At 39.6% G+C, this 11,059-nt stretch overlaps 1 long non-coding RNA gene across 1 annotated transcript; it reads left to right on the forward strand.

The window, feature by feature from the left end:
• The first annotated feature begins 289 nt into the window (after positions 1 to 289).
• On the forward strand, positions 290 to 9,977 carry LOC120315448. The gene is made up of 3 exons (XR_005558689.1): positions 290 to 2,428; positions 4,096 to 4,232; positions 8,561 to 9,977. It is a non-coding gene; the product is annotated as an uncharacterized LOC120315448 (long non-coding RNA).
• The last annotated feature ends 1,082 nt before the right edge of the window (positions 9,978 to 11,059 follow it).

Raw genomic sequence — 11,059 nt, forward strand, 5'->3', positions numbered from 1 at the left:
AATTATACGTTGCCTCACACTGTCCCAAAGGTGCTTTTCCAAAAGACAACTGGAATTTCTTGGTTTTGTTTTCCTTGAAAACATTTTGCTTCTCATCCTGGAAGAAGTGTTTTCAAGGGGAAAAAAAACCAAGAATGTCCAGTTGCCTTTTGGAAAAACACCTTTGGGACATCCATGACCTGGATGATGGAGAATCTCCATAGACATTGCATCACACTGTTTCAGGAAACTAGAGACCTGGGTAAGTATTCTTATTTGAAACAAGAAATAAATTCTTAGACAGATTGTATAAATGAATATTCTATCTCTAACTTTCCTCCATCACCTCCTTTATGCTAAGGTTGAATTTTATGCATCAAGAGAGGGTGTTTTCATGTATCTGCAGAAGCTCTCTGCAGCAAGTACAATACAATCTTGATTTTCTACAGAGCCGTATAAAGCAAGAAGTGAATATGAAAATAATGAAAAAAGAGATTGATGCAATCAACTGATTTTTGAGGAGGAAAATCATACATTTTCCCCAGATTTGTCATTCAAAATTCATAATCGGTTCCTATGACTGAACTGTAGGGAGCTTACAAAAGGAGGTAATAGCAATGGTGGGGTTATTACATTTATTTCTTGAATATAAGAGGGGGCAAAGAGGTGTCTTCTATCTTTCTTTACTTTCTACAAAATCCACCTAACACTATAGGACCAGACTTTTTGCAACATAAAGGCTTGTCTGGTCCTACAGTATCTGTGCTTCTTGGAAAGTTCATGTGCCCTCAGCAACAATTAAACAATTTAGAAAATATTGTAACTCCCAGCTGCCCTTCACCCAGATATCTTTTGGGGGAAGACTAAAATTTGCTACTTTGACTTCTCTGTGAAAATTTGCCTCTTTAACGTTCTTTGGGAATGAAGCACAAATATCCATATATTGTAAATAAATACTGCAAATACCTAAATGTATAAAAAATGATATTGGTCTTTCTCATATTTAAACATTAAAATATTTGTGGTCTCTGTAAAGCTTTTTGATTGTGTCTGTTGTCACTAGCAGAAGTTAGTGTAATGTTTGGCACTGTTCAACAATAATAGTACTGTAGCAGAAAAACTGTGACAGGTTCTTGGTCAACAGCTTTTGGGAGAAGCTGCATCTTCCATCATCTTGAGTGACAAGACAGGTTACCTTGCATTCTGTTCAGAGAAACACTAAGTGATTTAAGAGCACATTCATTTTGGCAGCTGCTCTAATTGAGGCCCATCTGCTTGGAAGTATGAGACAGGAAACTGAGATGGAGGGATGCGGGTGAAATCCTGAGCAACTATACAGTCTTCATTCATCAAAGTACCACAGGAAAGTGATAGAAGCTTTGGCACCAGCTGTCAGGACCTGAAATATAGTTGACATCTAAAGTGAATTGGATCAATTTGTTCACATTCCTTTGGGACCATCACTATTGTTGGGGTCACTTCACTTAATGAAGTCCAGAGGGATTTGGGCCAAAGCCCATTGCAGTAAATAAAATCTGACTGTATCCTATCTCTGCTTGCATTGGAATATAATGATCCAGAGGAGCAGAAATAATTATATTGATACCTATTGTCCAACTTACATATATATGTTTAGAGTGTAGCAGAGATGGGCAATATTTTGGCAGTTGGAAGTTCTTGCATTTTGAGAGGTGGACAGGAGAAAGCAATGGGTAAGGTAGTGACAGGATGACATCAATCACTGGGCATTCCTGGTGTTTTCACTTCTCTCTTTTCAGTCCTTTCTTTTAGCTTCTCCTTCTTCCTGATCACAGTAGAAAGTTACACTGTACAACTTGAGTGATTTTAGGAGCAACAGAAACAGATAATGGGCTGTCCATGCTGGATCTCTAGGAATATCCAGGGAATAGCCTGTATTGATTGCATCAGTTGATTCTTTTCATTTCACTAGATTCATGGGCTGCTTTTTGTTTTGTTTTCTTTGTTTTTTGAGTGGGCTTTTCTTTGACTCTGCATTTTTAGATTGTTCAAACCCGAGTCTACAAGCATCTTTCCATCACCAAAAAGAGATTCTTATCTTTCAGACAGGTAGCATATGAATTTCACAGGAGGATAGAATTATTAGATACAGACATGAAACAAATACAACTCATATCTATCTTTCTCAAATAAGCATTCGAGATCTGAAACTAAATACAATCCTAGCACATAACTAGCTAGCTTCCAGTTCTTTGTGTACATTCAATCATCCTGATATCGTGTTGCTCTGTTTTGAAAAATATAGGCTTTGCCTGAATTGTTCACCTCTTGTGTTTACAGTGGGGATACAATCTGAATTGGTCTCTCCACACATCATCCTTAGTGAAGCGTGCAAGCCAGCGTCTGCATTTTCTGCATCAGATGAGGAGAGTACATCTTTCTCCTTCTGTCCTGGCCCCTTTTTACAGAGGTACGATTGAAAGCATTTTAACAAACTGCATCACTGTCTGGTTTGGTGGCAGCAGTGCCTCAGATAGAAAGTCCATACAGAGACTGGTAAGGACAGCCGAGAAGATCATAGGAAGCTTGCTTTCTGATATTCAGGATGATGCTTATAAGCGCTATGTGCTTAGAGCTCAAAGCATTGTTAGAGACCCCACACGCCCACTTTATGATCTGTTTCTGTTGTCCCCTCTGGGAGGAGGTTTCAAAGTATTTCTAGCAGGACTACCCAATTCTGTAATAGCTTTGTTCCCTATGCCAGGGCTTTTCAACCAGTGATACAGGTACCACCTATGGTACATTGGCACCTGGCAGGTGGTATGCAACCATCCCAGAAGAGTGGTACTGGGGGAGGGGAATGAGTTGAACTGGTGGCAGCACTGGACAAGCCTGAGCGAGAGATGGCTGGAGCTGCAGGGCTGTCAGGGCTCCGCAGAAGTGCCAGGTTCAGCACTTCTTCGAGACTGTCAGGGCTCAGTGGAAGCATCAGGATCAGCACCAGGCTCCAGCTGGAGCTCGGTGCTGATTCTGGCGCTTCTGCTGAGCCCAGAAGAAGTGCAGATCAGCTGGAATGTTGCAACATCTGCAGGGTCTTGTGATTTACATTCAGATGCTTGGCAACTGATTCATATTTATGATGGTCACAGTGTCCCAGAGTCATGTGAAGTTACCAAAACCTGCTGCAACCACCCAGCAGATGGGGGGAATAAAAACCAACCCCCCCCCGCTGCCAATCCTCAACAGAAATGCTCACAACAATGAAAACCTCAGACAGGAGGAAGAGCATTGCCGGGTGGGCAGGCAGATGTCTTGCTTGACTGTGGCTTGGGGGGCACTTTTTTCAGTGCCATTGTAACTTTGAACAGTCACTAAGCGAACTGTTGTAAGTCAAGGACTACCTGTACTTCATCACTTTTTTCCTTTTTTTTTTTTTGATCATCAAGTTTTTGACACCTTGCTAGGCGACTGGTGGTACTTGGATATTGCCATATCCTAAAAGTGGTACAATGGGTGAAAAGGTTGAAAAGCCCTGCCCTATGCCACCCATCTGGTCAACTCGCAAGATTCGTTTTTCTCGCCATGCACATATATACATAACTCAAACTAGACTGTTGTTTCTCTGTGTCATATAATATTTGTGGATATACAGTATGCATAATTCTGTATTTATTTATTTATTTATTTTTGTCATCTTTATGTAGTGTATATTGGAGGTGGTGACCCTTTGAGAGCTGTATGCAATGAAATTTCACTTTACTGTATGCTGATTAGTGTACATTCAAGGTAACAATTATTCTTCAAAAGCATTCTAAGAACTTTAGTGGCAACAAAATGCACAATCTGTGAAAACACTTAAATCCAACCAGAGACCATGAGTTATGTCTTCCTTTCCTTTCCTTTCCTTTCCTTTCCTTTCCTTTCCTTTCCTTTCCTTTCCTTTCCTTTCCTTTCCTTTCCTCTCTTCTCCTCTCTCCTTCCTTCCTTCCTTCCTTCCTTCCTTCCTTCCTTCCTTCCTTCCTTCCTTCCTTCCTTCTCCTTACTGCAACTGTTCTCTACCTGCTATCACTACCAACTGTTTGCTCCCTCTTTGTTCATCCCATTATTGACTTTGTTAACAATTGCTATTGGTCACAGAAAAGCATCAAATGAGTGACAGGACAATGGTGGCTGTTGCTGAGAAAGAGAGAAGAATACAGCATTCTGCTCCAGGAATTTCCAGAAGGGATATGGCAGAAGAGCCTGTCTTGCCTACTCAGGACAGTGTTTTATAGGTAATCCTTGACTTACAACAGTTTATTTAGTGACTGTTCAAAGTTACCTGAAAAAAGTGATTTATGAAATAAGTTTTTCACACTTGTGACCATTGACCCACATGATCAAAATTCAGACGCTTGGCAACTGTTTCATATTTATGACGGTTGCGGTGTGCCCATGGGATCTGTTTTTGTGACTTCTGACAAGCAATGTCAATGGAGAAGCTAGATTCCCTTAACAGCCATAGAATTCCAGGCAAAATGTGGCGGGTAAAGTCTGTCAAAAAAAGTATGATTAACATATTCTGCACTGAAGGAAATTGAAAGCAATGATGTGCTATTTTCCAGTATATGGATAAGAGATACAAATTGCAGAAGCTACGTGCAATTTGGTAGAAACTACACATAAATGACCTAGTACATAAATGAGCAAGCAGCAAAATCTGCATGCAGATACACAAATACAATCACATCAGTAAAGAAACTCAGTTTAAGTTGCTTTGTATTTTGAAATCTAAGTTTATCCTGAAATAACAGTATTTTGATGACAGTTTCAGGATGCAAAGAAAAGAGGCTTACATGACTTGAATACTCCTCTATACAATATATTCCTTCAGGAAAAGAAAGGACTTTTAATCTGACATGAAACAATATTGGACTGAGGCCAGTTTCACATCTCAGTGCAAAATGAGTGAATCAGCTACATTTCCCTGATGGTGAATTGCTCATTAATTATCTAATCAATTGCTTGGCTTTGCATGACATAACAGAAGGTGCAGAAGCTTGTTAAAGCTTCTTAATGTGCCTAAATTATAAGCGCATTCTCTTCTTTTTTGTTATTGGAAAAATAAAACTTCTTGCTTCTGATATTCTAAATAACTGGTTTGCCAGAATAATTTTTCAGCTGTTCTGAAAAATTGTTCTTTGTATTAGTGAGGGCAGATTCCAAGGGCTAGCTAGGGAGAAACAAAGTGTTGAGTTTATGAGTTACAACTCCCATAGTCCACTACCATTAGCTACAGCTGCTAAGTCAGAGGGCATTCAAGGATGACTGCAAGAGCAATAAGGATTAGCACTTGCTACTCAGTATTTGCATTTAATAAATTGAACAAATCCATTGTTTTATATATATATATAAAATCTCTTGACAGCATCAAGTAATTTTTTTCTGGAATCATCCCTGATGGGGACTGAAATCCAAAACATTGTATGGATGCCAAGTTGTCTCCTTCTAAGTAATGTAGGAGAATCTTATTCAATCCAACACTCTCAATACCTCAAGAACCAAAAATATAAGAAGGGTTTTAATAGGCAAGCCTGGTCAGGAATATATTTCCGCTGTGCAAAGTGGATCCCTTCGGTACTTAAATCTTTTATTTTTATGAAGAACAGGAAAACCCCATAGATTTCATCCGTCCATGTCAGCTCTCCTTAATGATGCTCAAATTAATTGTGTTCAAAATCAGATTGCAATCTCTGTCCCCTGTGTGCTAATATCTAATTAAGGAGCTAGTCTTGTGTAAATATGATTAGGGCTATTGTTCCCTGATGGGCATGGCTTCCTATCTAGCTTTTCAATTCTGTGGTTCTTTAATCCTACAGAGCCATACATTTTAGGTACATTCTGAAAAGAGTCTGAAGGTCTTTGAGTTTCTTCTGAGGAAAAGTGTTAGATCTGATGATTGACGGAATTTGGTTAGCCAAGGGCAGAGACTTATGCTGATAGTATTTAATCCTATGTTATCAAATGACCCTCATCCAGCAACTTCACATTTCTATGGTTTTCTCACCTTTGTTTGTATTGTCCTATTGACTTTAAGCATATCTGCAATAAATGTATAAAACCTGCCTCAGCATGCTGCAAGGAAGAAGGTTTAGCAAGCCAAAGGGAGTATGTCTGTGTTATTCTTCTCCCAATTCTGAAATTTAAAACAAAGTATTGTTACTTTTCCTTAAAGTAAGAAAATACATGTTCATGCTGCCTTTTCAGTGGATAGGTTAACCATAGTGTCACTTCTTCATGACTTCTAGGTTGTTTGCAGAAGCTTCTCCAACCCTGTCTAGTAGATCACGCAGAAGAGTTTTTTGGTCTGATTTCAGTTGTACATATAACCTCTGAAAATGCCAAACATATCTACAGAGCTGCATTATTATTGCTTACATTACAGGTCCATCTTCTAGGCCTTTTCCCAGCCTTTCATCATCAGCTGTTTTTGGAAGAGAACTCCCATAATCCATGAGTATTGGTCTGGGAAAGTTGGGCTTTGCAGTTTAAAAGCTGACAGGGACCCAATATTGGGAAAAGCTATCTAGATCAAAGTAGTTTCCTCTAGGTCAGGGGTGTCAAACTCACAATGTCACGTGACGTGTTGCGATGTATAGCAACTTTTTTTCCATTGCTGGCAATGGAGTGGGCGAGGTTTCGGCATGACACATCCGGCCCGTGGGCCGGCACTTTGATACCCCTGCTCTAAGTCTTTATAGTTCTTCAGCATTTTAGATAAAGACAATGATGCAGTGGTAGTTTGTTACAAACATTTTAGCTTTACAATCAATCTGTCAGTCAGTCTGTAAGAATAGAGCTGGAAGGGACCTTAGAGTTCTTCTAGTCCAACCCCCTGCTCATGTAGGGGACCCTATACTATTTCAGACAAGTGGCTGTCCAGTCTCCTTTCAAAAACCTCCAGTGGTGAAGCACCCACAACTTCTGAAGGCAAGTTGTTCCATTGGTTAATTGTCCTTACAGTTAGGAAGTTTCTCCTTAATTCCAGGTTGCTTCTCTCCTTGATTAGTTTCCATCCATTGTTTCTTGTCCTGCCTTCTGATGCTTTGGAAAATAAGTTGATCCCCTCCTCTTTGTGGCAGCCTCTTAAATACTGGTATACTGATATCATGTCCCCCTTAGTCCTCCATTTCCTTAGACTAGCCATATGCAAATCCTGCAACCGTTCTTCCTATGTTTTAGTCTCCAGGCCTTTAATCATCTTAGTTGCTCTTCTCTGAACTTTGTCCAAAGTCTCAACATTTTTTTTTGTATTGTGATAACCAAAACTGGATGCAGTATTCCAGGTGTGGCCTTATTAAGGCTTTATAAAGTAGTACTAATACTTCACATGATTTTAATTCTATGCCTCTGTTTATACAACCAAGGATTGTATTAGCGTTTTTGAGTGCTGCCACCACATACTGCTGACTCAAGTTTAAGTGATCATCCATTAGAACTCCAAAGTCCCTCTCACAGTTACTGTTTTTGAGCCAGGTTTCCCAAAATCTTTCATTGTAGCTGCAAGATCAGATATGCTAAAAAAATTTGACTCAAAAAGAAAATGAAATTAAGAACAGTTGGAACACAACTGTCAGAAGTTTAATTAAAATGTGGTGCAGCTCATTAGCCTTGGATGTTATACACAAACAAAATAAAGAAAAAATATGTTTGGAAAGCATAATTTTTCCCATCCATTGAAGAGATTGCCTTTGCTGGTTGTCAGCCTTTCTGGAACCCACTCCAATCTTTCACATCACAGTATTTTATCAGAAAGATGTTCATTATATGCTTGACTTGTAGAAATTGTTTGTACTATATATAAGCTCATACATATTTCATTTGCAGTCTTTTTTCAATGCAAGTTATAAAACAATCCAAGATAGTATAACTAATGACAAGCAACAGTTGGACTGGACCGCAATATATATAGTCCTTGTTTACTGACAGTAATTGGGACTGGAAGCTGTGTTGCTAAGCAACGTGGTCATAAGACATGACATCATGTGGCTGTGCTGGCTTAAGATGGCAGTTCCAGCAGTCCCTGTTGCCCCTGTTAGGTGAATCCTGCACATTCGAGGCGTCCATAGTCACCTAATAATCATTTGTAATCTCCTACCTCCTCCTTCCGCATTGATTTTGCTTGTTGGAAACCAGCAGAGAAAGTCACAAATGGTGATATGTGACTAGGGGATACTGCAAGATCCTAACCACAAGCTGGTTTCCAAACACCAAATTTGCAATCTTGTCACCACAGGGATGCTGTGATGGCCAAAACCACAAGGACCCATCATAAGTGCCTCTCCTTTACTGCCATTGTAATTTCAATCACTGAATGAGTGGATGTTAAATGAAAACTATCTTGTATTGAATGTTGTTGCTTTTTCCAGCTGGCACCGATCCTGTTCTCTTTGTCTTTCCTGTCTGCAGTCTTGCTTGGTCTAAGTAAATTTTCAAGACATTCTATGAGACTGAGATTATGAGAGAATGTTATTCATTTATTTAGTCCGGGAGGATACAAATCATATCTGCTAAACAAAGAGAGCAAAGATGACTTCTATAACCAGTGCTTTTTTTGTCATAGAATGCATGGAACGGTGTTCCGTCACCTTCTTTTGAAGGAAAGAACTGGCTCCTTCTAAGCTGCCAGTGCGAGTAAAGCTTTGGCTCGGTGAAAGAAAGCTGCCCAGGGAAATTGGGGGCATCAAAGGTCAACCTGGAAACACTTCCAGAGCCCTGAAAGCAGACCCTCTTCTCTGCCTTGGTTCATGGGGTTCCTCCCACTGCCGCCACCTGTCCTCACCCTCGTGTTGGCCACCAGGGACCAGGACTGATTCCTGGAGTGAATCTCTTAGAGGGTCCAGGTGCACTCCCAAAGCAGCAGCACCGCCACCGCCTTGGTCACTCTGGCTCCGGATAAAGCCTCTGTGTCATCAGAGGGGGAGGGGGACAAGGTGGCAGAAGACATGCCAGCTCCAAACAAGCGCCCTCTCAAAAGCCGCGGTAATGGCATCCATCAGCTGATGCTGCTCACGTGATCTGCACCTCGGAAGCTCCCTAAAGCGCTCCCCCCATAAAGGGCTTTCGACTGGAGCTGGACCTGTGTGTGACTTCTGGCACCTTTTCTTTTTTTTTTAAGAAAAAAAGCACTATCTATAACTGTATTAAAACATCCATGGTTTATTGCCTAACAAAAACATTTATAATTACTGTAAATCAGCAGCTTTAATTATGTTATTTATCAATCTTTTCTACTTCTGCATGTATTGAATTTGTGAATTCTCCTCAGGCGAGATTTAATTAACACCAGTAAGCTTCCTATATTTTAATCAAATTGTATGCTTCTAACTGGATTTTTTAATCTACTTTTTTATTCTTTTAATAAAAGAGAAGTAAGTATGGGACTAGTTTAATTTATAGCTTCTCTCTCTCTCTTTCTGTCTCTCAAGGCAAGAGACAATCGTGGCTTCTTTGAGCCATTCTTTCTCAATTTGTTTCCTACTCTCCCATTATCCTACTCTACTGAGGAATGAGGAAAAAAATACTCTGCATCAATTGTTACAGTTGTAGTAAGAACACATACACACCTCCTTTTTACCATGCCCCTCCCAAATCACAAGAATAAAACTCAGGAAATAAAACTCAGGAAAAGAAATACAGAAACAATATTTATTCATAAAACCCCTGGCTATTGCAAAAAGTGGAAACAATACATCAAGCCTGTTGATTCACAAAGAGATATAATAGACAGACTAAAGATAAGGGGGTAAAATTAATTCATTTGGTTGACAGGATTAAAACCTAAGGAAGTCAGTACTTTAGACCCATTGCTATCCTTTGCGAAACAAGCTAAACAAATCTAATAACAAAAGCAAACAAAGCAAGCCTTCAAATAATGAAATGCTGTAAAACTGTATAAAAATCCTTGTACTCATCAAATCAATTTGTCAGCTATCTCAGAACTGCATGCTGTTGCTGGTTTTTCCCATCAATAAACAGAAACCTTCTTTCCTAAGCAGCTTCCATTTTATTTCCAGCATCTTACTCCCGGATTGGAACTGGACCTGATTTTCCTTTCAACACAGTGAAACAACCAAATCATATAGGAATAAGCAGTTCTAAATATAGTAATAATTTGCTTTTTACACTTCTCCAAGTTCTTTAGTTCTATAGCTAAAAGATAACAGGTAAAAATTCTAATGTGGAGATACTTGTGGAGAAACAGTTTGGTGCATGTAGTGGTTAAGATGCTAGGATACAGAAACTAGGAGACTGTGATTTCTAGTCTTGCCTTATCCATGAAAACCAGATGGGTGACCTTTGACCGGTCACTATCTCTCTCAGCCTGACCCATCTGACAGGGTTGTTGTTGTGGGGAAAATAGGAGGGGGAAAGAGCACTTATAAGTAACTGCCTCGAGTTACTTATAAGTAATAAAGACAGGATATAAATAAATAAATAGAAAAAGAAAGAAAGAAAGAAAGAAAGAAAGAAAGAAAGAAAGAAAGGAAGAAAGAAAGAAAGAAAGAAAGAAAATGCATTAAAAGGGGCATGTAGGAGTACTGAATCATGTTATGGTCATTAGTTGTACTTCAATAAGAATGCTTTTTTGGGGGTTCAATCAAGGGGCACAGGAGCAGGGGCCAATATGGGGGAAGTCAAGCAAGTCAAGATGACATCTGTGATTGTGCAATCCAAACCCTACTTTTTTGTCTATGCAGTTACATCATATGAAATACTAAGGGGGATGGCTCATTCAGTTATGACTGCCATCTTGACTATTTTTTTACCTCCTCTGCAAATGATGCTGCACAGGGGATAGGCAATCACGATATCACTCAAGTGGTGCTGATTTTTCAGGGGTTGCTTTTAGATGTTTGATTTCTCAGGGGACAAAGCACTGGTCTTTTTCATTCTCTACAAAAGAGACCAGCCAATTGTGCCTCAGTTACAAAAGGTGAGCAGGGTTGGGCCTGGAGGGAAACTGCCAAGAAATCCCAGATGTACAAATGGATTGAGGAATCAGAGCAGGTGCCCAGGACTCAACAGTAGTTTTAGATTTAGTTCAAAAGAATTTTGCAAA

This window comes from Crotalus tigris, unplaced genomic scaffold (assembly GCF_016545835.1).
Source record: "Crotalus tigris isolate CLP2741 ecotype Arizona unplaced genomic scaffold, ASM1654583v1 scf7180000019126.842475, whole genome shotgun sequence".
Classification (NCBI taxonomy): Eukaryota; Metazoa; Chordata; class Lepidosauria; order Squamata; family Viperidae; genus Crotalus; species Crotalus tigris.